Source organism: Dipodomys ordii, unplaced genomic scaffold, assembly GCF_000151885.1.
Source record: "Dipodomys ordii isolate 6190 unplaced genomic scaffold, Dord_2.0 Scaffold235, whole genome shotgun sequence".
Classification (NCBI taxonomy): domain Eukaryota; kingdom Metazoa; phylum Chordata; class Mammalia; order Rodentia; family Heteromyidae; genus Dipodomys; species Dipodomys ordii.
Window position 1 is genome coordinate 1369610 of NW_012267451.1, and position 23605 is coordinate 1393214.

The window sequence follows — 23605 nt, forward strand, 5'->3', positions numbered from 1 at the left end:
TTAATGTTTCTTTCTTCCAGGACATGATCTCTCCTCAAACTTGGACAGAGAATTACTCTCAGGCATTATCAAGATGATGTAGCACTTGGGGGCAAAGATGCAGCCCAGGAGACCTCCACTGGAAGCCAATATGGAGAAAACCTCCACAGCCATCATGACCTTCCCCTTGGTGTTTGGTAGACTAGCAGAAAGGTGAGTCACACACTGCAGAACATCAGCATACTGAAGGTCAGGAACTTGGCCTCATTGAAGGTGTCAGGCTGGTCACTGACCAAAAAAGCCACTGTGAAGCTGGCTAGGGCCAGGGTTCCCAGGTATCCCAGGACACAATAGAAGGCAGTGAGGGAGCCCATGTTGCACAGGATGATGATGTGGCCATGTTCAGAGTGTGCATCTCTGTCCACAAAGGAGGAAAGATTCCCAGCCAAAGGACAGAGAGAGTTACCTGGATGAGGGTACAGATGGGGACGAGGAGGTTAAGGGCCAAGGACACCAGCCACTGCTTCATTCTTCTCCCTGGAGCAGTGAGTGGGAAGGCCAGAACCACAGTGATGGTCTTGGCCAAGACCGTCGAGACAGCCATGGTGAAGACTACTGCAAATGAGATGTGGTGGAGGATGCACGTGGCTGTGTGGGGACGTCCAAGGAAGAGTAAGGAGCAGAGAAAGCAGCAGATGAGGGAGACAAGCAGGATATAGCTGAGGACCTGGTTATTGGCCGAGACAATGTTGGTGTCCTGGTGCTTGATAAACACCCCAAGAACAACAGATGTGAGTGCAGAGCATCAGAGAGCCATGCCAGCTATCGCCATGCCCAAAGGGTCTTCATAATCCAGGAGGCTCTCAGTTTTCAAGAAGCAGTAGTTCCTCTCAGTGTTGGCAAACTGATGATCTGCACACCTCACACACTGCTCCATGTCTGGTGAGGAGTAAGAATCACTATTAGCCTATATTCAGCATTTCTCTTTCTTCTCATTCCCCTCCACTCAAGCAGTTCATTTTCCCTGATTTAAAAGTTAGCTTGTATTGCTTTCAATACCAAGAATAGTAACTCTCTATATCAAAATACTATCTGGTGAATTATCTTTCTTTCTCATATTTCTTATTCTTACCTTCCTCTCTTTCTCTTTTTCCTGTTTTTCTCCTTCCTTCCTTTCTTCTCTCTATCTTTCTCTCTCTCTCTCTCTCCCTTTCTCTCTCTCTCTCTTTCTTTCTTTCCTTCCTCCAGTGCTTGAACTGTGGCCTTGGGAATTTTTTTAGAGAATTAATGCTCAAACTACTACTCTACCACTTTAGCCACAGCTTGAATTCCAACTTTTTGGTGCCTACTTGTGGAAAAGAATCTTGTTTCCTGCCCATCATTACATCAAAGTTCCATCATCAAATTTCAACTTCCTGAGTCACTTGGATTACAGGTATAATATGTAATTACTTAGCCTTATGTGATATGTTCTTGACAGGTCACATCACTCTGGCTCTCTGCTACTGATTCAAGAAATAATGGACAAGAGGCTAGGAAGTTGGCTTAGTGGTAAAGTGTTTGTCTCACATGCATGAGGCCATGGGTTCAATTGCTCAGCACCACATAAGAAGAAAAAATCCAGAAGTGGTGTTATAGTTCATGTAGTAGGGCACTAGCTTGAGCTGAAGAGCTGAGGGACAGCGCCGAAGCCCAGAGTTCAGCCCTCACAACCACCCAAAGAATAATAAGAAAGAAAGAAAGAAAGAAAGAAAGAAAGAAAGAAAGAAAGAAAGAAAGAAAGAAAGAAAGAAAGAAAGAAAGGAAGGAGGGAGGGAGGGAGGGAAGGAAGGAAGGAAGGAAGGAAGGAAGGAAGGAAGGAAGGAAGGAAGGAAGGAAGATAAGGAAAATAGAGAATCAGCCAAATCGATCCATTTTTAACAAGAGGGTCTAATCCAAACCTCAACCTACTTCTTACACCACATACAAACTTCCTGAACATTTGATCTGTGTCAAGAACAATGCTCCTCCACCAATATGACAGGGTCTAGGAAAGATCAGCTGGAGATAGGAAAAAAAGAAGTGAAATGGAGATGGTATACTAGTTCTAAAACAATTGTATTTAAGTAATTGCTATTTAACCTAGTGGCAGTGTAAGAAAGGGAGTGATCCTAAAAAAGTTCTTCTATTATTAGTTATGCTAAATAGAAAATAAAATTTAATTAGAAAAGAGCAGCAATGGGCACTCAGAAATGAAAGGCTGTGTTAGATCCCCAGTTCCATGATGATTTGCACATCGTTTCAAAGATCAACTACTAATCCTTGATATTTTCTTTTCTTATATTTCCTTTAAATACAAAAAATGTGACTGATAAGAGGGGAACAGGGATATTCTCCAGCCTTCATAGATTAGAAAATACAATCAGAGATGTAATGGAGGGGCAGTGGGTTATTTCTTCTAAGGAAAAGTATGGGTTAAGGGTAACCATGGAACTCTTCCTGAAGGTGCATGTTTGTTCCTGCCGTGCTGCTCTAGATCATTCTACTGGCTTGGATGGACTGGATGTTAGAAAGGAGAGATGGGGAATTTCTTTATAACTCACAGACTCACCTGACCCATTAGACATCTCATTCTCTGGGCAAGGAGTGCAGTCAAAGCAACAAGTAGCATTTCCCTCCAGAGAGGCCTTCCTGAATCCAAGACCACAGCTCTCAGTGCAGACAGACTGAGGAGTCTGAGAACATTAAGAAGAAGGTTATTGACCATGAGACACTCAAGTTATTTAGGGGAAAAAATCATCAAAACACATAATTTTTATATACATACAGCCAATGAATTGGATGAGCCTATTACAGTTTCATCTAACATGACCTCAAGAAAATGTGGGGCCTTAACAACCAGTTCCTCATGCTATCAGGAAGTCATGGAGCCTTTAAGAGGTGGATGTTAATTCTAGGAAAATAGGAAAAAGGAGTTAAATCCTGCATCCCATTATTTTTTAATTAAGTTTTTTGTTGTGAAAATACTTTACAAAGGGTTACAGTTACAAGAGCAAGGTAATGAATACATTTCCTTTTTATTCTTTATCGAGCATTGTTGCCTATTCTTTGTTTTTCCCCTACCAAATCTTCACTCCCACCTCCTCAGCTACACCACTCCATCCCTCATCCACAAATTCCACCCCCAACCCTCCTCCCTAAATTGTAAAGTTCCTTTGCTGACATAGTGTCTTGTACATCTCATTGTCTCAATGGCTCAATCTGTGCTCTATTTAAACAATTTGTTTTTCCCTGCATCCCATATTTCAATTCAGTAATGATTTTTCTCTCCTATTCATCTGCGAACAAATGAATAAGAACATGAGTGGAAAATCAATCAGGGAAAATTCAAACCCACCCTCTAAAGCATAGCTAATTGCTTTGAAGGTGCTGCTGTACCCGGGGCCATTCACATCTCTATATTGGCTTCCCATCTCCAATGAGGTGGGTGAACTTCACTGGCAGATGATCCTTTCATTACATCCTGTCTCACCACAGACTCAAAAGCAGCAATCTACCCAACCTTGGTCTGAAATCTCCACGCAAAAACAAAGCAAGTCCTTCTGCATTCTTACTTGATTCCATCAGATATTTTGTCACAGTACTGAAAAGATGATTCACAGGTGGCATTCAGCTTTTGTCATATTCAATTTGAAAATATAGAACAACATATTGGTAATGAAATATTCCCTATTCCCTCCATGAATCTGTTAGTAAGAAAATTCCGGAAACAGGAAGTTATGAAATGTACACCACTGAGACATAGTTTTAGTGAACAAGCTTAAAAACAGAAGTTTTGTTTATTTATACATGAAATGATAGACCATGATATGATAGTCAGAAATGACCAACTATGGGGGAGAAATAAGGATGTGGTAACATAGTCTACAAGCACTGTACTCATAACCTGACTTAAGGAATTATAAGCACTTTCTACAACTACGACATAATAAGAATACTTTTTTTTAAAAAATGAGAATGCAAAAGAAGTAAAAATGACCTACCTTGGTAATACCTACGGGCCACTCTATCAGATTTTGAAACAAAATCAGTTGTTGACCATGAAGCCTAGATGGAAAAAACTTGCCAACTTTCATCCATTGTGTCAGACCTTCAGGAAAATTCCAAAAGCTCATAATGTCATACCGTGCCTCCAATTCTCTTCGTCTTTCAAAATCACTTGATCTCCAACAGTTTTGGTAAATTGGATCTTCTTCAAAAAGGAATGCAGCTAAAAGGGACACATTACAGTATGGTGAAGTGCTTTCCAAAGTTATGACAGAACCCCAGAAAAATGGATGCACACAGGTTAGCCTTCATTTTCACCACATGATTCACACACACCACAGGAATCTAACCAACTGTATCAAATGCTCACCCACAGATGACTAAAGTGTTACCAAATTCTAAAACCTGGTTATCCAGGATGGGATGCAGAAACTCAATTTGAAGAGAATGACACTCCAACCACATCCAAGCAAATAATGACTTATCATATGACAGACCTCAATCACTGTTCTAAAGTGAATTCTTATCAATTATTTTATGATTGTGATCAGAATCAGTCTGAAAAACAGGTAAATAATAAACTAAGTAGAATCATAGAATATTTATGAAAACTATGGAGGTTTATGTTAAGCAAGACTTAGTTCAATGTGTGTGTGTGTGTGTGTGTGTGTGTGTGTGTGTGTGTGTGTGTGTCTATCCTGTGGCTTGACCTCAGGTCCTAGGCATTCAACATGAGGTATTTTTTCCCTATTCAATGTAAGCAATCTATCATTTGAGCCATAGCTCCACCTCTAGCTTTTTGGTGGTTAATTGTAGTCAGAAGTGAGCTAGCCCAAAGGAGGAGGCTGCAATGCTTGGTAAGAAATGTATGCATTATCCTGCCCATGTAATTGTAACCCCTCTGTACAATATGTTCACAAATAAAATAAAATAAAATTTAAAAAAAAAGAAGTGAGCTAGCTACAGGTGTGAACCACTTGTGTCCAGACATTCTTAGGTTTTCAAGAGCTAGTCACCCTTGATCTGTTATTTTAAAATTGACAAGGACAATTTGGATATATGCTATTGAAAAGGGGATGGCTTTTTCCAAACATAAGGAGGATGGGGACAGAAGACACAGCACTTCCTTGTCATGAATTCAGCGTTCTTCAAGAATATTGTCTTGCTGGGCATTGATTGGTCATGACTGTAATCGTAGTTACTCATCATCCTGAGACCTGATCATCACAATTCACAGCCATCCCAGGCAGGAAAGCTTGTGAGACTCTTATCTCTAATAAAACAGTCAGAAAACTGGAATTGGTGCTCTGGCTGAAGTGGGAGAGTCCTACCCTTGAGCTGAAGAGCTGAGGGACAGCACCCAGTCCCAGAATTCAAACCCCATGACCAAAAAAGAAAAAAACAAGAAAAAATTGTCTTCATAGCTCTACAATCACTTCATGGAGAGGCAGAGCAGGCCCAGAGTCTCTTATATTTTCCAAAATGGAGGCAAACAACTTACATCCATCTGCTATGAAAGCTTCTATAAAAAGTCAGTATACCTAGAGTAGGACACCCAAAAACAAAGTCATTACCTGTGAAGAGAGAAATGCCTTTGATTGCGAATTGTGAAATTGTGGCTCTTCCATGAGATGAAGAATCATCTGGTGAAGGGAATGGGCCACAGCGTACACAGCATTGTAGATGTTGTAACTCTCTTCTGACATGGTCATGTCAAAAATATACCTCAGCAACCAATCCAGTGTGGCATTGTATGAACAGGGCCCCAAGTCTCTGAAGTCAGACATAATCAATAGGTAACAAACAGACTGGATCCGTGACCTGGGAAGGGAATTATCTCCTGAGTTTTTGGACAAGGTCTCTGTTAGAATAAAATTTGTGAACCCAGCAGTATTTCTATAATTGTGAGAGAAGATTAGAGGTGCATGGAAGGAGTCAATCAGAAAATATCTTTTACCAATGGTCACGTCATCATAGGGTGAGTTCATGACCCAGACTTTCCCTGTAACTAAAAGTCCCCTAATTTAAGAATAAAGCTTAGTAGAAATTTGCCGACCCCATGAATGATAATCACATTGGTTGATGATTCAATTTGCTAGCGGTGCATTGGTAGATCATTTGAGAAACATGAAAAGGCAGTGTAAGTGATCATGTTCTCAAAGGCCAAATACACCCCATTCTTGCCCATCTTTTCTCTCATTTCTGAGTGGAACCACTCACCATAGTCGTCTTCATGTGATGAACAGTCCTACCCAGGTCCATCTAAAATAAAGCATCATGGAGACCATGGCCCGGGCTAGACCTGAGTCCTGGACAGTCATCTGATAGACAGTACCGAACTTTCCATGGTCTCTCAGGAGAAGATCAAAAGACCCATATGTGAACTACATGGAAAAATTAACAAAACACCAGGAAGACGATGATAGTAGGAAAGTCTCAGCCCTGATGTGAATTAAACAATTTGGATCAGTGGAAACAAAAGTTTGCTTATGCCATTTGCAAAATCACCTCCCATGTTGCAAGCTCATTGTAGATATGTACGGATAAGGCTCAGAGCTTTGGGTCATCCTTTGGTCTCTTACAACCTTTCCTTTATTTATTTTTGCAGTAAAGAAAATATGTATATCCCACTCACTTTTTGAGTCTTTCCCCTGTGAGATCATGCATTTTGAAGGGTTTGTGATAACACCTCTTTTTCAGGCTGTCGAGGACAGAGTCAAAGTGGCCATGGCTTCACATCTGCCCACCCCACCCAGCCGCACCTCTGGAAGTTTGTAGAGGTCCAGCAGTGTTCCAACTGGGACAGATGTACTTGAGGTTTCTGTGAGTACTGCTAAAGCTTTGTTGTCTCTTTTGCAGGTGTAATTAGGGTTGTTTTTATTCTTCCCAGACAATCAGATGAGTGGATCCTCTAACAGATCAGTACCTGTGTAATGTACACTATAGATCTCAAACCCCAGAGTCATGTTGGGTAGCAGATGGGCATTCATATTGATCTCTTTCACAGCCATTGGTATTTCTATAAGTTCATCCTGCACAGAGGTCACAACATTTGAGTAGGTATATGTGTGTTACAAATGATAAACTGCAAATGTCATGACTTTGTTGATTCAAATGCTTATCACTACACACAGTAGTATGTGTAGATCCTATCTCCCAACAGCATGGCATTAGAATTTGGAGTCTTAGAAAAGTTCTTAGATTTAGGAGAGCTCCTGAACAGGATTTGATCAGCATACAGGAGGTGACTATTCTTCTGAGAGTGCAGGGGTGGGGGGAGGTGGATGAGCAAGCTGGTTTCCCATTTCTGCACTGTATGGATATGTGAAAAACAGTGCTATCTGCTGGGACATAGAAGCATGTCCAGCTCACATCCAAGTCATTGGGTACCTTGATTTACTGTGCATATGAAGAACTCTTAAGAAATACAATTCAAATTTGAAGCAGTTCGTCCACCTGATTTCAACCAATATGACCAGAGAGGCAGGGACTGCTGTGTTAGGAGCTGCTGACTTGTGTCTGTGCTCGCATGCCAGACATTTGCCAAAGAATTATATCTTGCCTAGGGAGGAAATTAAAAAAAACAAAGAAATACAATTCATGTCAAGTGGTAGAGTAACACTAAGCTGATTCAGAGAAAGTCATGAAGAAACGTGATTCCACAGAAGCAGAGCAAGATGGCAGCTGAATTATACTTAATGGCAAAAAGCTAAAACCATTTCTTTTAAACTCAGAAATGAGCCAAGGATGTCCACTCTCTCCACTTCTCTTCAATTTAGTATTGTAATGGGTAGCTAGAGCAATATGACAAGATGCAAACGTAAAGGGGATCCAAATAGGAAAATATGAAGTAAAATTCTCCATCTTTGAAGATGACATGATCTTGTATTTAATGAATCCCATGGATTCCATCCCCAAATTACTGGAGGTGATTTGAAATTTTGACATAGTATCAGGTATAAAAATAACCCTCAAAAATCAATGGCTTTTCTGTATGCCAACAAGGAGAAGAGCATGAAATCAGGAAAGCAACTCCTTTTGTAATAGCCCCACAAAAAATAAAATACCTAGGAGTTAACTAAAGAAGTGAAAGGCCTCTAAGATGAGAACTTTAAAAACCTGAAAAAGGAAATTAGAGCAGAACTTTGGACGTGGAAAAACCTCCCATTCTCCTGGATTGGGAGGATCAACATCGTGAAAATGGCAATACCACCAGAGGCAATGTACAAATTCAATGAAGTATATATCAATATTCCAACCTCATTCTTCAATGAAATAGAAGATGCAATCCAAAACTTCATATAGAATAAGAAAAGGCCCCAAATAGGAAAAACAGTCCTGAGCAGAAAGAACAATGCTGGAGGAATATCAATACCAAATTTTAAACTCTACTACAAAGCCACAGTAATCAAAGCAGATTGCTACTGACACAAGAATAGATCTGAGGACCAATGGATTAGAACTGAAGACCCAGAAATGAAGCCACAGATCTATAGCCACCTAATCTTGGACAAGGGAGATAAAAAAACAGAGTGGAAGAAAGATGGTAAATGATGCTGGCAAAATTGGTTAAACACCAGTAGAAATATAAAGCTAGATCCTTATATATCAGCCTGCCTCAGAATCAACTCAACAGGATCAAAGATCTTGAAGATAAAGCAGACACCCTGAAAACATTACAGGAAGGAAGAGGAGAAACTCTAGTGTTCCTTGACAGAGGCTGAAAATTTCTTAATAAAGACCCAGAAACACAACAAATCAAAGAAAGGTTGCACAAATGGGATTGGATGAAACTGCAGAGATTCTGCATGGCAAAAGACATACATAGTTAGCATGCTCAATAAAAAGTCCACGGATTGGGAGAATATCTTTACTAGCCATACAGTGGACAAGGGTCTTCTATCTGAAATACACTTAGAACTCCAAAAATAATAAACCTCACAACAATAAGTCCTCAAAGAAACAACTGCCCGATAAATAAATGGGCTAAAGATTAAAGAGAAACTTAACTGAAAAAGAAATAAGAATAGCCAGTAGACACATGAAGAAATGCTCAACTTCTCTAGCCATAAAAGAAATCCAAATCAAAACAATGTTGAAATTTCACCCCAACTCAGTTAGAATGTCTATAACAAAGATGTTTAATAACAACAGATGCTGGAGGGGATGTGTCCAGTAGGGAAAATGTTGGGGGGAGTCCAAACTTGTTCTACCACTCTGGAACTACAAGAATTGCATGAGCAGGCTGAGAACAGTCAAAGAGAAACACAGAAATTGGGTGATCAGGCTGAGAACAGTCAATGAGAACTACAGGAATTATGGGAACATGAGGAAGCTAATCAAAGAATAATACAGGAATTGTGAGCGTAGGAGGAGAATAGACAAAGATCAATAGAGGCATTCATGGAATCCATAAACAGACAGATGAAAGAATTCAGGGAGACCACAAAGGAAATGCTGACTGGAGCCCATTATTAGGAAAGGGAGTCCAAGGAAACCAGTAACAATCAACTGAGGGATTTGGGAAGAAACACTGCACACAAAATCAAGCAAGTAAAGAAGTTCATACAAGATCTAAAAGCTCCAACAAAGAATTTAAACCCATCAAATCCTACCAATTAGAAGGAAAACAAATAAAAAACAAAGTAGAAAGTCTTGACAATAGGTTAGGCCATTCTGAACATCAAATCTTTGGGATTGAAGACAGCCTAGATATTATAGAGAAAGAACATACAACTATACAAGACAAATCCAAGAAATATGATAGATCTATTCAACATTTGGAAGACACCACCAGAAGGACTAATCTGAGGATAATGGGTATAGAGGAGCACCTAGAGACAGAAGTTAATGGTCTATGAAATTTATTTAACAGGACCCTAGAAGAGACTGTCCTAAACATGCAAAAAAGATAGGCCTATTCAGATACAAGAAGCTTTTAGAGCTCCAAATAGACCAGACCAGAGCAGGGCATCCCATTGTCACATTATAATTGCCACAGGATCAATTCAGACCAAGAAAAAGCTCCTTAAAGCTGTCAAGGAGAAAAGATCAATCACCTATAAAGGGAAACCAAATAGAATCACCTCAGATTTCTCAGCAGATACAATCAAAGCAAGAAGAGCCTGCAATGATGTATGCCACGCTCTAAAGACAAACAACTATCAACCAAGAATAGTGTACTCAGATAAACTCTCCTTCATAACTGAAGGTCAAATAAAAACCTTCCATAGCAAAGAAAAACTGAAACAATATGTATCCACCAAACCAGCTCTACAAAAGATACTTAAAGATGTCCTACAAAATAAAGGTAAAGAAAAAAACGCATCCCAACTGAAAATCCAATTACCATAAGAAGCCAGTAGTCGCAGCCTCCAAGAAGGTAGATAACATTGCAGGAACTCCCAAATACCTCTCAGTCCTAACTCTCAACAATAACAGACTTAACTCTCCAATTAAGAGACATAGACTGTCTAGTTGGATAAAAAGCAAGATCCTTCTATCTGCTACCTTTAGGAGTCACACCTTGCCAATGAAAACAAATATATTTTGAAACTGAAAGGTTGGAACAAAATCTGCCAAGCAAACGGTCCCCATAAATAGGCAGGTGTTTCAATTCTAATATCAGAAAAAAATAGACCTTGAATTAAAATTAGTGAGAAGAGATAAAGAAGGGAGCTATATACTAATTAAGGGATCTCTCCTTCAGGAGGATATTACAATTCTGAATACCTATTCACCAAACAACAGAGCACCCAAATTTATCCAAGAAACACTACATTCCCTCAAATCTCACATAAATTGAACAACATTAATTGTTGGGGACCTTAACACACCACTATCCCCACTAGATAGATCTACTTGGGAAAAACAACAGAAAAAATGAAGATCTAAACAACTTATAGATCAACTAGATTTAACAGATACCTACCAAATATTTCACCCAGCAGCATCAGAATACACATTCTTCTCAACAGCACATGGAACATTTTCCAAAATAGACCACATTTTAAGTCACAAAGCAAACTTGTCCAAATTCAGAAACATTGAACTTATACCTTGCATTCTCTCAGACCACAAGGGAATGAAATTAGAACTCAACACCAAAAGCCACCAAAGAAATTCTTATAACACATGGACGCTGAACAACAAACACACTGTTGAATCACCAGTGGGTAATGGAAGAGATTAGAAAGGAAATTCAAATGTTCATGATAATCAACAAAAATGAGCACACAAATTACCAGGTCCTCTGGGACACAGCAAAGGCAGTACTCAGAGGCAAGTTTATAGCTCTGAGTGTTCCTACTTCAACAAATTGGAGAGATCTGAAACCAACAACTTAATGCCACATCTGAACCTCCTTGAAAAAGAGCAGCAAGATAATCCCCAATACAGTAGATGAAAAGAAATAATAAAAATTAAATCAGGGGGCTGGGAAGGTGGCTCAGTGATAGAGTGCTTGCCTGGCATGCATGAGGCCCTGGGTTTGATTCCTCAACACCACATATGCAAAAAGAAAAGCCGGAAGTGGCACTGTGGCTGAAGTGGTAGAGTACTAGCTTTGAGCTTAAGAGCTGATGGACAGTGCCCAGGCCCAGAGATCAGGATCCACAACCAGATTCCCCCCCAAAAAATTAAATCTGAATTGAACAAATTAGTATACAAAATATCATAGAAAGAATAAAAAACGAGTTGGTTCTTCGAAAAAATTAACAAAATTGACAGACCCTTAGCAAATCTTATCAGAAAAAGAAGAGAACACACCCACATTAATAAACTCAGAGATGAGAATGGAAACATCACCACGGAAACAACCAAGATTCAGAACATTCTAAGGGAATACTTCTCAAACCTTTATGCTAATAAGGTTGAGAACTTGACAGAAATGGACCTTTTCCTAGAAAATATCGACATGTTGAAAGTAAACCAAGAAGAGTTAATCCAACTTAACAAACCCATATCAAGCATTGAAATAGAAACATCAATAAGAGACCTCCTATCTAAGACAAGGCAGGGACCAGATGGATTTACAGCAGAATTCTACAAGGTCTTCAAAGCAGACTTCATACCAATACTCCTCCAAATCTTCAATGAAATTGAAAGAGAAAGTTCACTACTGAATTCATTCTTTGAAGACATCATAACCCTCATCCCAAAACCAGGCAGGGACTCATCAAAGACAGAGAACTATAGACCATTTCTTTGGTAATCATTGATGCAAAATTTCTCAACAAAATTTGGCCAATCAACTTCAACAATTCCTGCAAAAAATCATATACCACAATCAAACAGGATTCATTTCAAGGATGCAAAGCTGGTTCAATATATGCAAATCAATTAATATAATTCATCACATTAACAAGAGCAAGGATAAGAACCACATTTATCTCAATAGATGCAGAAAAAGTATTTGACAAAATTCAACACCCCTTTATGATGAAGGTTATGGAAAAACTAGAAATCCTGAGAAAATTCCTTTATACAATAAAGGCTGTCATGGCAAAACTACAGCCAGCATTATATTAATGGTGAAAAACTAAAACCTTTTCCTCTTAACTCAGGAATGAGACAAGGATGTCCACTCTCTCCACTTCTCTTCAATTTAGTATTAGAATGCCTAGCTACAGCAATAAACAAGATGCAAACATAAAAGGGATCCAATAAGGAAAGATGAAGTAAAACTCTCCCTCTTTGCAGATGACATGATCTTGTATTTAAAGAATCACAGACTCCACTCCAAAATTACTTAAGCTGATTCAAAACTTTGGCAAAGTAGCCAGGTATAAAAGTAACTCTCAAAAATCAATGTATTTTCTGCATTACAACAATTCAGGAAAGCAACTCCATTCGTAATAGTCCGTAACAGAAAGCACAGTGCTGGAGGAATATTAATACCAAATTTCAAATTTTACTACAAAGCCATAGTAATCAAAACAGCTTGGTACTGGCACAAGAACAGACCTCAGAACCAAAAGAGTAGAATTGAAAAACCCAGAAATGAACCCACAGACCTATCGCCATCTAATCTTCAATAAGGAAGGTAAAAAAAAAAAAAGAACGGAAGGAAGACAGCCTCTTCAGTAAATGATGTTGGCAAAATTGGTTAATCACTTATAGAAAACTAAAGCTAAATCCTTATATATCACCCTGTACCAGAATCAACTCCAAATGGATCAAAGACCTCAGAGTCAAAACAGACATCCCGAAAACATTATAGGACAGAATAGGAGAGATCTTAGCTCTCCCTGTCAGCGCGCAAAATTTTCTTAATAGAAAAAATGTTTGGACAGATGGGATTGCATGAAGTTGCAGAGCATTTGCATGGCAAAAGACATAGCTAGCAAGATCAATACAAAGCCCACAGATTGGGAGAAGATTTTTCACTAGCCATATAATGGACAAGGGTTTCATATCTAAAATATACCTGGAACTCACAAAATTAAATCTCCCAACAACAAATCCTCAAAGAAACACTGCCCAATAAATAAGTAGGCTAAAGACTTACATACAAAATTATCTGAAGAGGAACAAATGATGTCCAATAGACACATGAAGAAATGCTCAACCTCCTTAGATAAAAGAAATGCAAATCAAAACAACATTGAGATTACACCTCACTCCAGTTGGAATAGCTATAGTCAAGAACTCTAATAACAACAGATGCTGGAGGGGATGTGGACAGAAGGGAACCATCCTGCAATGTTGTTGGGAGTGTAAACTTGTTCAACCACTTTGGAAAGTAGTATGGAGGTTCTTCAAAAGACTCCACATAGAGCTCCCCTATGACCCAGAAATCCCACTTTTGGGCATTTACCCAAATGTTTACAAACAAGACCACACTAAAGCTACCTCATAGTCAAGACCCAGGTCTCCTTCTTGATGATGCTCATTGCCCCAATGCCCCAGGGGATTCTGGGATTATCCTTCCCCTTCCCTAACAGGACCCTGATCTCCATCTTCCCAAGAGGGGCCAATTTATGTGCAGGAGCTGGGCATCTCGGACATATTGGTTGTCATGTCTGGGGACGGCCTAATGCACGGGGTGAGGCCAGCACCCTAGTTGGTTGGCCTAGTAGGGGTGGATCTGGAAGTAGCAAAATAAATAACTTACAAGTTGGCATACTAATTTATATGCATTTTAATATTTGGATCATTTTATATAACTGTGTGCTGATTAGAAAAGAATATGTATAGTACATGGGCACTAATCAAAGAACACATGTTTAGCATATGTGAAGCCCTGAGGTCAACCCCCAGCAACAAAAACAAAACAAAATTAACAGCAACAAAGAATATATTAGCTATATTGTTAAATATTATGCATGAATGTGTGTGACTAAAATTACATGGGTTTGGGGACAAATCTTTCAATATATTTGCTTCTATTATGAAAACTAAAGGATATTGTTTGTCATATTTAATACAAATTAAAACAACATTTATCACATTTAATAGAAGTGTAGAATAAGCATCAAATATGTAAGAGCTTTATCTAGAATCTAGGTATTTATAGGTCAACTCTATGCTATTTCTATATTAAAAATATTGCTCATGTTGAAAACTCTTAAACCTTTAGAATTAAAAATCACCACTTATTATTTCCTCCTTCTGATATAATTGGTTTTTGAAGGATGATGATAAAAGGGTGCCATTGTTATACTTAAAGATGTTACCCTTTTCCCCTGTTGCATTGCAGACATAAAGTTTTTACTATCAAAAATGGGGAATGCATTCTCACAAGTTTCACTATTGTCTCAACTACTGGAATTACCACAACCATACCCGGTTCTTGCCCCATTCTCCATGCTCACTCACCTTGCCCTAATGGATTCCTATGACAGACAGTGTGCCCATTGTGTTATGTGTATTATCTCTAAATGCTAACAACTTAAAAAATAGTTACTATTGTAACTATCACAGATCAGAATATTGAAAATTGAGGAAGTTGGTTAGTGTAAATGCAAGAAGTAAGAATAATGACTTCAGAGCTTAAACACTTTATAATATTGTATAGTTCCAGGGGAAATGGAACCTGGCTGGTCCTAAAGTAATTTACTTATATATGAGTTCATACAATAAAATGAAAACTAGATTTTAATGAAAAAATCAACATGACCTTTCTCTCTTTTTCACAACACTGGGGACTAAACCCCCAAACTTCTTTTTTTCAGATTATTAAATCTTGCATTATAGAGGTTTGAGTTAAATGTCAAGACATAATATAAAATTTTCCATAAAGATTACAATATGATAATTATTCCTAATCATTCAGAATCAAATCCATGCTTCAGATCCCTTAATAAATGAAACTGAACACTCCACAGCATACTTGCATCTTGCCTTTCCAAAATCATCTCTTAAGAAAATGTCAGAATCCCTTATATCTTACCCCTTCTTTCTTTTTTTTTTCAAATTCTTTATTGTGATTAAGTGATTACATAATTCCCCAAATTTCACAGTATTGTAGGATAGTGATGCTTAGTTAAAGTCACAAACACATTCTAACTTTCAGGGAGCAAATTGTTTATTATAATCTATAAAGTTTATGAGTTCTATGAGCTTTGACAATACTGCTATTTCTTGCACATCAGGTGATATTTATATTTCTTTCCTTTTGCATAGTGTCAGCTGTTCCCTCTTACCCACTCGTTCATTCCCTCCCTCCCTGAGCTGCCCTTGAGTGGATTGGTTCGTTTTGATCAATGTCCAGTATAGCTGATGGGTCCCACTGTTGTATGTTTTTCCCTGATTCCCTCTAGTTCTGTGTCTCCTCCTGGTTTCCCTCCAGTATGCACATATATACCATATATGTGATCAGCAGCATGGAGTTATTCAGTAGTGATTCGACCAGCTGAGTGGAGGTCCTTTGTTTCTCAAGTCTTATTTACTGTCATATCACCTTACATTTTGGATTTAACATCCACTTATTAGGGAGACCATGTGCCATTTGTCTTTTTTGCTCTTGGCTTACCTCACTCAACATGATTTCTTCTAGTTCCACCCATTTCCCTGCAAATGTCATTATTTTGTCCTTTCTAATGGCTGCATAATATTCCATTGTGTATACATGCCACATTTTTGGATCCATTAATATGTGATGGGGCATATCCTGGCTATTGTGAACAGTGCTGGAATAAACATGTAGGGGCATGTGTCCTTGTATACTGGTTCCTGTTGTTCAGGATAGATGCCTAGGAGTGGTATGGCTGGGTCATAGGGGAGGTGAATATTTAGCTTTCTGAGGACCCTCCAGACTGCTTTCCAAAGTGGTTGTATAAGTGTTTATTCCCACCAGCAGTGTAATAGGGTTCCTCTTTCTCAGCATCCCTTGCAGTATTTGTCATTGACTGACTTTAGTATGTGGGCCATTCTGATTGGGGTAATGTGGTAACTCAGGGTTGTCTTTATTTGCATTTCCTTTACAACCAGGGATGCTGAACATTCCCTCATGTATTTCTTTGCCATTTTTTTTTGGATCCAGTCATGGGACCTGAATTCTGGGCCTGGGCGCTGTCTCTCAGCTCTTCAGCTCAAGGCTAGCACTCTACCACTTGAGCCACAGCACCACTTCCAGCTTTTTTTTTGCTTATGTGGTGCTGAGGAATCAAACCCAGGGCTTCATGTATGCAAGGCAAGCACTCTACCAGTGAGCCACCTTCCCAGCCCCTTCTTTTACATTTTTATCTGTTCTTCTGAGAAGTCTCTCTTTACTTCTCTTGCCCATTTAGTAATTGGTTTGTTGGGTTTGGGTGGAATTAGTTTCTTGAGTTCCCTGTATATACTGGATATTAACCCCTTATCTATATATTGCTGGAAAATATTTTTCCCAGTTAGTTGGTTGTCTTTCTATCTTGGTTGCTATGTCTTATGCTGGGCAGAAACTTTTTATTTTAAGGTAGTCCCATTTGTTGAGTCTCTCTTCAATTTGTTGTGACCCTGGGACTCTGTTTAGGAAGTTCCTTCCTATGCCTATAATTTAAAGTGTCTCTCCCACTATGTCCTGCAGTAGTTTCAGAAATTCAGGTTTGATCCTAGGGTCTTTAATCCATCTTGAGTTGATGTTAGTGCATGGTGACATGCTGGGGCCCACTTTTAGTATTCTGCATGTGGCTGCCCAGTTTTCCCAGCACCAGTAGTTGAAGAGGCTGTGCTTCTTCCACTATACATCTTTGGCACCTTTGTCAAATAGCTGACTGTAGGTGTGTCATTTTATTTCTGGATACTGTATTCTATTACATTAGTCTTCAGGTCAGTTTTTATGCCAGTACCAGGCTGTCTTTATTATTATGGCTCTATAGTAGAGTTTGAAGTCTGGCATCGAGATCCCTCCCATGTTGTCCTTTTTGCCTAGAATTGTTTTGGCTATTCTAGGTCTTTTGTTGTTCCATATGAATTTTTGGACTGTTTTCTGTATTTCAGAAATGCAAATCATTGGGATTTTAATAGGAATTGCATTGTATTTGTATATTAATTTTGACAGTATGGCCATTTTAACTATATTAATTCTGCCTATCCAAGAGCATGGAAGGTCTTTCCATTTCCTGGTGTCCTCTGTAATTTCTTTCTTTAAGTTTTTATAGTTTTCATCAAATAGTTCTTTTACATCTTTGGTTAGGTTAATTCTTAAATATTTTAATTTGGGGGGGTTATTTTGAATGGAGTTGCTTCCTTTATTTCTCTTTCTGCTTGTACATTGTCGGAATACAGGAAAGCAACTGATTTTTGTGTGCTGATTTTGTATCCTGTTACTTTGCTGAAGTGGTTTATAAGTTCTAAGACTTTGGGGGTGGAGTTTTGGGTATCATGAAGGTATAGTATCATGTCATCTCCAAAAAGGGATAATTTAACTTCTTCCTTCCCTATGCGGATCCCTTTAATGTCTTTTTCTTGCCAATTGCCCTGGCTAAGGTTTCCAGGACTATATTAAAGAGCAGTGGAGACATTATTCCTGATTTTAGGAGAATTGGCTTTAGTTTTTCCCCATTAAGTATAATATTGGCTATTGGTCTGTCATATATGGCCTTTATTGTTTTAGGAATGTTTATTCCATTCCTACTTTCTCTAGAGCTTTTAACGTGAATGAATGTTTAACTTTATCAAAAGCCTTTTCTGCATCAATGGAGATAATTGGATCTGTTGATGTGTTGGAATACACTTATTGATTTATGTATGTTAAACCATCCCTGCATCTCTGGGATGAAGCCTACTTGGTCATGATATGTGATTTTTTTAATGTATTTCTGGATTCTGTTAGCTAGAATTTTGTGAAGGATCTTTACATCTGTGTTCATCAAGGAGATGGGTCTGTAGTTCTCTTTTTGGGGGGGTCTTTGCCTGCTTTGGGGATGAGTGTGATATTGGCATCGTAGAAGGAGTTTAGGATAACTCCCTCTTTTTCTGTTTCTCTGAAGAGCTTGAGGAGTATGGATATTAGTTCTTCTTTAAAGGTCTTATAGACTTCCATTTTGAATCCATCTGGTCCTGGGCTTTTCCTTGTTGGAAGCGTTCTGATTGCTTCCTGCATCTTGATGGAAGATATTGGCTTATTTAATTGATTTATTTCTTCTTTGCTCAGTTTGGGAAACGTATTTCTCTAAGAATGCATCCATTTCTGTTAGTTTTTCTTTCTTTAAAGAGTATAACTTTTGAAAATAATTCTTTAGAATTGTTTGGATGATCTTTGGTATTTGTTGTGATTTTTCCCGTGGTATCCCTAATCTTGGTGATTTGAGTTTCCTCTCTTCTTTTCTTAATTAATCTTGCCAAAGGTCCATCAATTTTATTTATTTTTTTGAAAAAGCAGATGTGTTTTATTAATTTTATTTATAATTTTCCTATTCTATAACTCGTTAATTTCCACTTTCAATTTGGTTATCTGGCTCTGTCTAGTAATTTAGGTTCCATTTTTTCATGTTTTTCTAGCAGTTTGAATTGCATTGTGAGATTATTTACTTGGTCTGTCTCTATTTTCTTGATTGGGCACTGAGGGTGACAAATTTGTTCCTCAGGACTGCTTTTACTGTGTCCCATAGGTTTCTTTGTGATGTGTCTTTATTTTCTTTGAATAGTAGGAACTTTTCAATTTCTTCTTTAATTTCTTATGTTACCCAGATGTTGCTTAGAAGTGTGCTGTTCAATTTCCAGTTATTTGAGTAATGTCTGTGGTATGCTTTGCTATTGAAAACTAGCTTGATTCCACTGTGGTCAGATAGGATACTGGAGATTGCATCAATCCACTTGTATTTGCATAAGTTCCTTGAATGAACTATGATATGATTTATTTTGGAGAAAGTTCCAGAAGCTGCTGAGAAGAACATGTGCTGTGTCATTTTAGGGTGAAAAACTCGGTAGATGTCAGTTAGTTCCGCTTGAAATATGGCCTCACTTAATTGGGTAGCTTCTTTGCCAATCCTCTGGTTGGTAGACCTGCCCTTTGGTGAGAGTATGGTGTTAAAGTCTAGTAGTATTATCATAGTTGGATCTATTTCTTTCTGTAAGTTTGAGAGTATTTGCTTAACACATTTGGGTGCTCCAATGTTTGGGGAGTATAGACTGATAATGATAATAAACTCCTCTTGGATTGTTCATTCATTAATATGTAGTGGCCTTCCTTGTCTTTTTGTGTTGATTTTAATGAAAAGTTTATTTTGTCAGATATCAGGATAGCTACTTCTGATTTCTTACTGGAGACATTTGCTTGGTAGCTCTCTCTCCAACCCTTCATTCCAAATTTGTTTGTGTCTATGGCTGAGAGGTGTTTCTCCTGAAGTTAACAGATAGATGGGTCATGGTTTCTGATCCAATCTGCAGTTCTTTATCTTTTGATTGGTGAATTTAGTACTTTAATATTTATGGTTATTATAGAGAGATGCATTGCAATTCCTGTTTTCCTAAGTTTCTCTTCTCTCCTTTCCTCCTGTGCTTACTAAGTTAGACTCTATTAATACTTGTCTTATGAGGATCCCAGTTACTGATTGTTTTCTTCAAGTTGTGTTTCCCTTCTTATTATTATTTGCAATGCTGGTTTATTGTTATCGTTCATTTAGTTTTTCTTTCCTATTAAAAATTTTAGTTTCTCCATCGAATGTGAATGCAAGCTTTGCTGGATATATCAGTCTGGGCTGGCAGTTATTGGTTCTCAGGGCTCGATTCTTACTTTCCCAGGCCTTTCTTGCATTTAGTGTCTGTATGGAGAAATCTCCAGTGATTCTGACTTTTTTCCCATTATAGTGCAGTTCCTTGTATTTGCTGCATGCAAGATTGTTCCTTTATTATTCAGACCTTTCATTTTTACTGCAATGTGCTTAGAAGTGTTTCTCCTTGGATCCTGCTTGTTAGATGTTCCATATGCTTCTCTTGTGTAGGTAAGATGTTTTCTTTTTAAATGTGGGGAATTTTCTTGCTGAGTAGGACTTGCATTCCCTTGCTTTGATATTTGTCACCTTTGTCCATTCCAATTATATGAAGGTTAAATTTCTTGGCACTATCTGCTTGCTCTTGGATTCCCTGTTGGCATAGCTTAAGTGATTTGTCCATATCTGTGACTTTTTTGTCCTGTTGTTGCATTTTGTCTTCTGTATCTGAAACTCTAAATTCCATTTCATTCACTCGGTTACCTATGGCTTCCGTTGTGGTTTGCATGGAGGAAATTGATTCATTTATGAATTCTATTTTGTTTCTCAGAGTACTAATCTCACCTCTTAGTAAGGTGTGTATTGCCTCTATTTTTGCATGCATCTCCTGTTTGAAATCCTGCATCTCTTTTAATATTCCATTTCTGTGTTCTTTAAAGTTCTGATCTATTTCTCACTTTAATTCTTGAGTCATTACCTCCAGCATCTCTTGGATATAACTTTTGTCTTCCATTCCTGCTTTGCTTCCACTGGGCCTCTCCCCTGGGCAGTTGCCAGCCTTTGGGGGATAGCTTACTATCCTGGGTGTTGATAAACCTTGTAATTTTTCTTTGTGATTTTTGCATGGGGATTCAGGAATTATTGGAGACTAATCTGAAATTTTGTTTTGGTTAATGTGTTTCTGTCTTTGCTTGCTTGCTGGTTCTGGGTTGGCTGACAAAGTCTATACCTAGTCTCCATTCTTTTGAGGGAGAGGCCAACCACATAGGTCTCTTGACTGTCTTCTGTATATCACTGGCAGTTTCTGATTTTAGAGGGACTGCAAAGCTTAAATTTTTCCTGTTTACTCCTATAGGTGTTCTTGGAGAGATCACTTGGATTTACTCTCCCAGTTGCTGGAGTCTGCTAAGAGCTCCTGATTTCTTTTTTTGGTCTGTCATGGGCCTGAATTCTGGGCCTGGACAATGTCCCTCTGCTTTTCAGCTCAAGGCTAGTGCCCTACCATTTGAGCCACATCACCACTTCTGGTCCTTTCTTCATATGTGGTGCTAAGAAATCGGACCCAGAGCCTCATGCACACATGGCAAGCACTCTGCACTTGAGCCACCTTACCAGAATTAGCTCCTAAAATTCTTAAGGAAAGAAGGGAGAGAATGAGAGATTTTTCTAAAAAATACACTCACTAATATAGAAAAATATATGTGAGCCAGACAGTGTCTTTTGCACCTCATTGTTACAATGGGTCAAACTCTAACCCTTCATAAGCATTTTCTTTTTTCCCTTCCCCTCCCCAAATTAGAGAAATGTATATAGAAGATGCAGGGCACTGGAATCAAACACAGTGAAAACAGGGGGATGCCCTGGGGGAGGAACATACAAAGAAAAAAAACACATAGAACTTTAAACTTCGGCGAGGATAGGGCAGAGTAGTTGTGGAGGTGGGAGGGAAGGGATTGTAGGGAAAAATCAAAGGAGGAGGCAACGATGTTTGATAGAAAATGTACTCATTACCTTGTTCATGTAACTAGAACCCCTCTGTACAGTATTTTTACAATAAAAATGCACAAAAGAAAAAAGAAATAAAGGAAATATGTGAGCAGAAATACACATCTAAGTCAGAGAATGGACTGGAGTTCCCATAATGAAAGCATGGAAACAATCAACAACATAATGTTCATATATTAGTAGCCTTAGAAATATAGTGATATACAAGCAGCAAAATAGCATAGGTAGAAAGAATAACTGAGACAGGATAGAAAGGAAGAAGCACAGTAGATAATGTACTCCCAAGGAAGAATGATAGCATAAAAGGCAGATTACACTGGAAGAAGCATAATGTATCCAAGTTAGGCACTGAACGTGAGGTGTTTTTTTTTTCTTTTCAATATAATATTTCTATCATTTGAGCCATAGCTCCACCTTTGGCTTTTTGGTGGTTAATTGTATTCAGGGGTAGGCCACATATGTGGGCTCCTTTTGTCTAGACAATCTTAGCTTTTCAAGAACTAGTCACCCTTTATTTCTTTTTTTAAAAAGGTCAATTTGGTAATATGGTATTGAAAAGGGGACGGCTTCTTCTACATTTAGTGCAGATGGAGTCAGAAGACACAGCAATTCCTTTTCACGGATGCAGCATTCTTCAAGAACATTGTCTTTGGAGCTCTATAATCATTTCATTGAGACGACAACAGGCCCAGTGTCTCTTGTATTTTCCAAAATGTAGCCAGATGACCTAGTTCCATCTGATATGAAAGCTTCTTCATTAAGTCTGCATGCCTAGTGTAGGTCACTTAAAAGCAAAGCCATTACCTGTGAAGAGAGAAATGCCCTTGGTTACCCATTGTGCACTGGTGGTTCTTCCATGTGGCGAAGACACATCTGGTGGTGGGGTGGGCCAAGGCATATACAGCATTGTAGATTTTGTAAATTTCTTCAGCCATGGTCATGTCAAAAATGTGCCTCAGCAACCAATCCAGTGTGACATTGTATGAACAGTGCCCCAAGTCTCTGCAGTCAGACTTAATCAGTAGGCAATAAACAGACTGAATCCATGACTTGGGAAGGGAGTTATTTTCTGAGTTCTTGGACAAGGTATCTGTCAGAATATAATTGGCGAACCCATACGTGTTTCTATGATGGTGAGAGAAGATGAGAGGAGCATGGAAAGAATCAAGCAGAAAATATCTTTTAAAAATTGTCACGTCATCATAGTGTGAGTTCATGACCCAGACTTTCCCTGTAATTAAAAAGTGCCCAAATTTAAGAATAAAGCTTAGTAGAAATTTACTGTTCCCAAAAATGATAATCACATTGGTTGATGAGTCCATTAGCTGGCAATGCATCCATAAATCATTTGATAAATCTGCAAAGGCAGTGTAAGTGATCATGTTCTCAAAAGCCAAACAAACTCCATGTTTGTACAGCTCTTCTCTCAATTCTGAGAGGAACCACACACTATAGTCATCTTGGGTTATGAACAGTCCAGCTTAAATGCAGCATCAAGGAGACCATGGCCAGAGCTAGAGCTGAGTCCTTGGCAGCCATCTGATACACAGTACTGAACTTTCCATGGACATTCAGGAGAGGATCAAATGTCCCAAATGTGAACTACAGGGAAAAAAATGAACACAAACCCAGGAAGAGGGTGGTCATAGGCATATCTCGGTCCTGATGTGAACTACACAACAACTGATAGCAGTGGGAGCAAAAGTTTGCTTATCCCATTTGCAAATACATCTACCATA

At 38.6% G+C, this 23605-nt stretch overlaps 1 pseudogene; it reads right to left on the minus strand.

Moving 5' to 3' along the window:
• Positions 1-22801, minus strand: LOC106000725 (annotated as a pseudogene).
• Between the last annotated feature and the right edge of the window lie 804 nt (positions 22802-23605).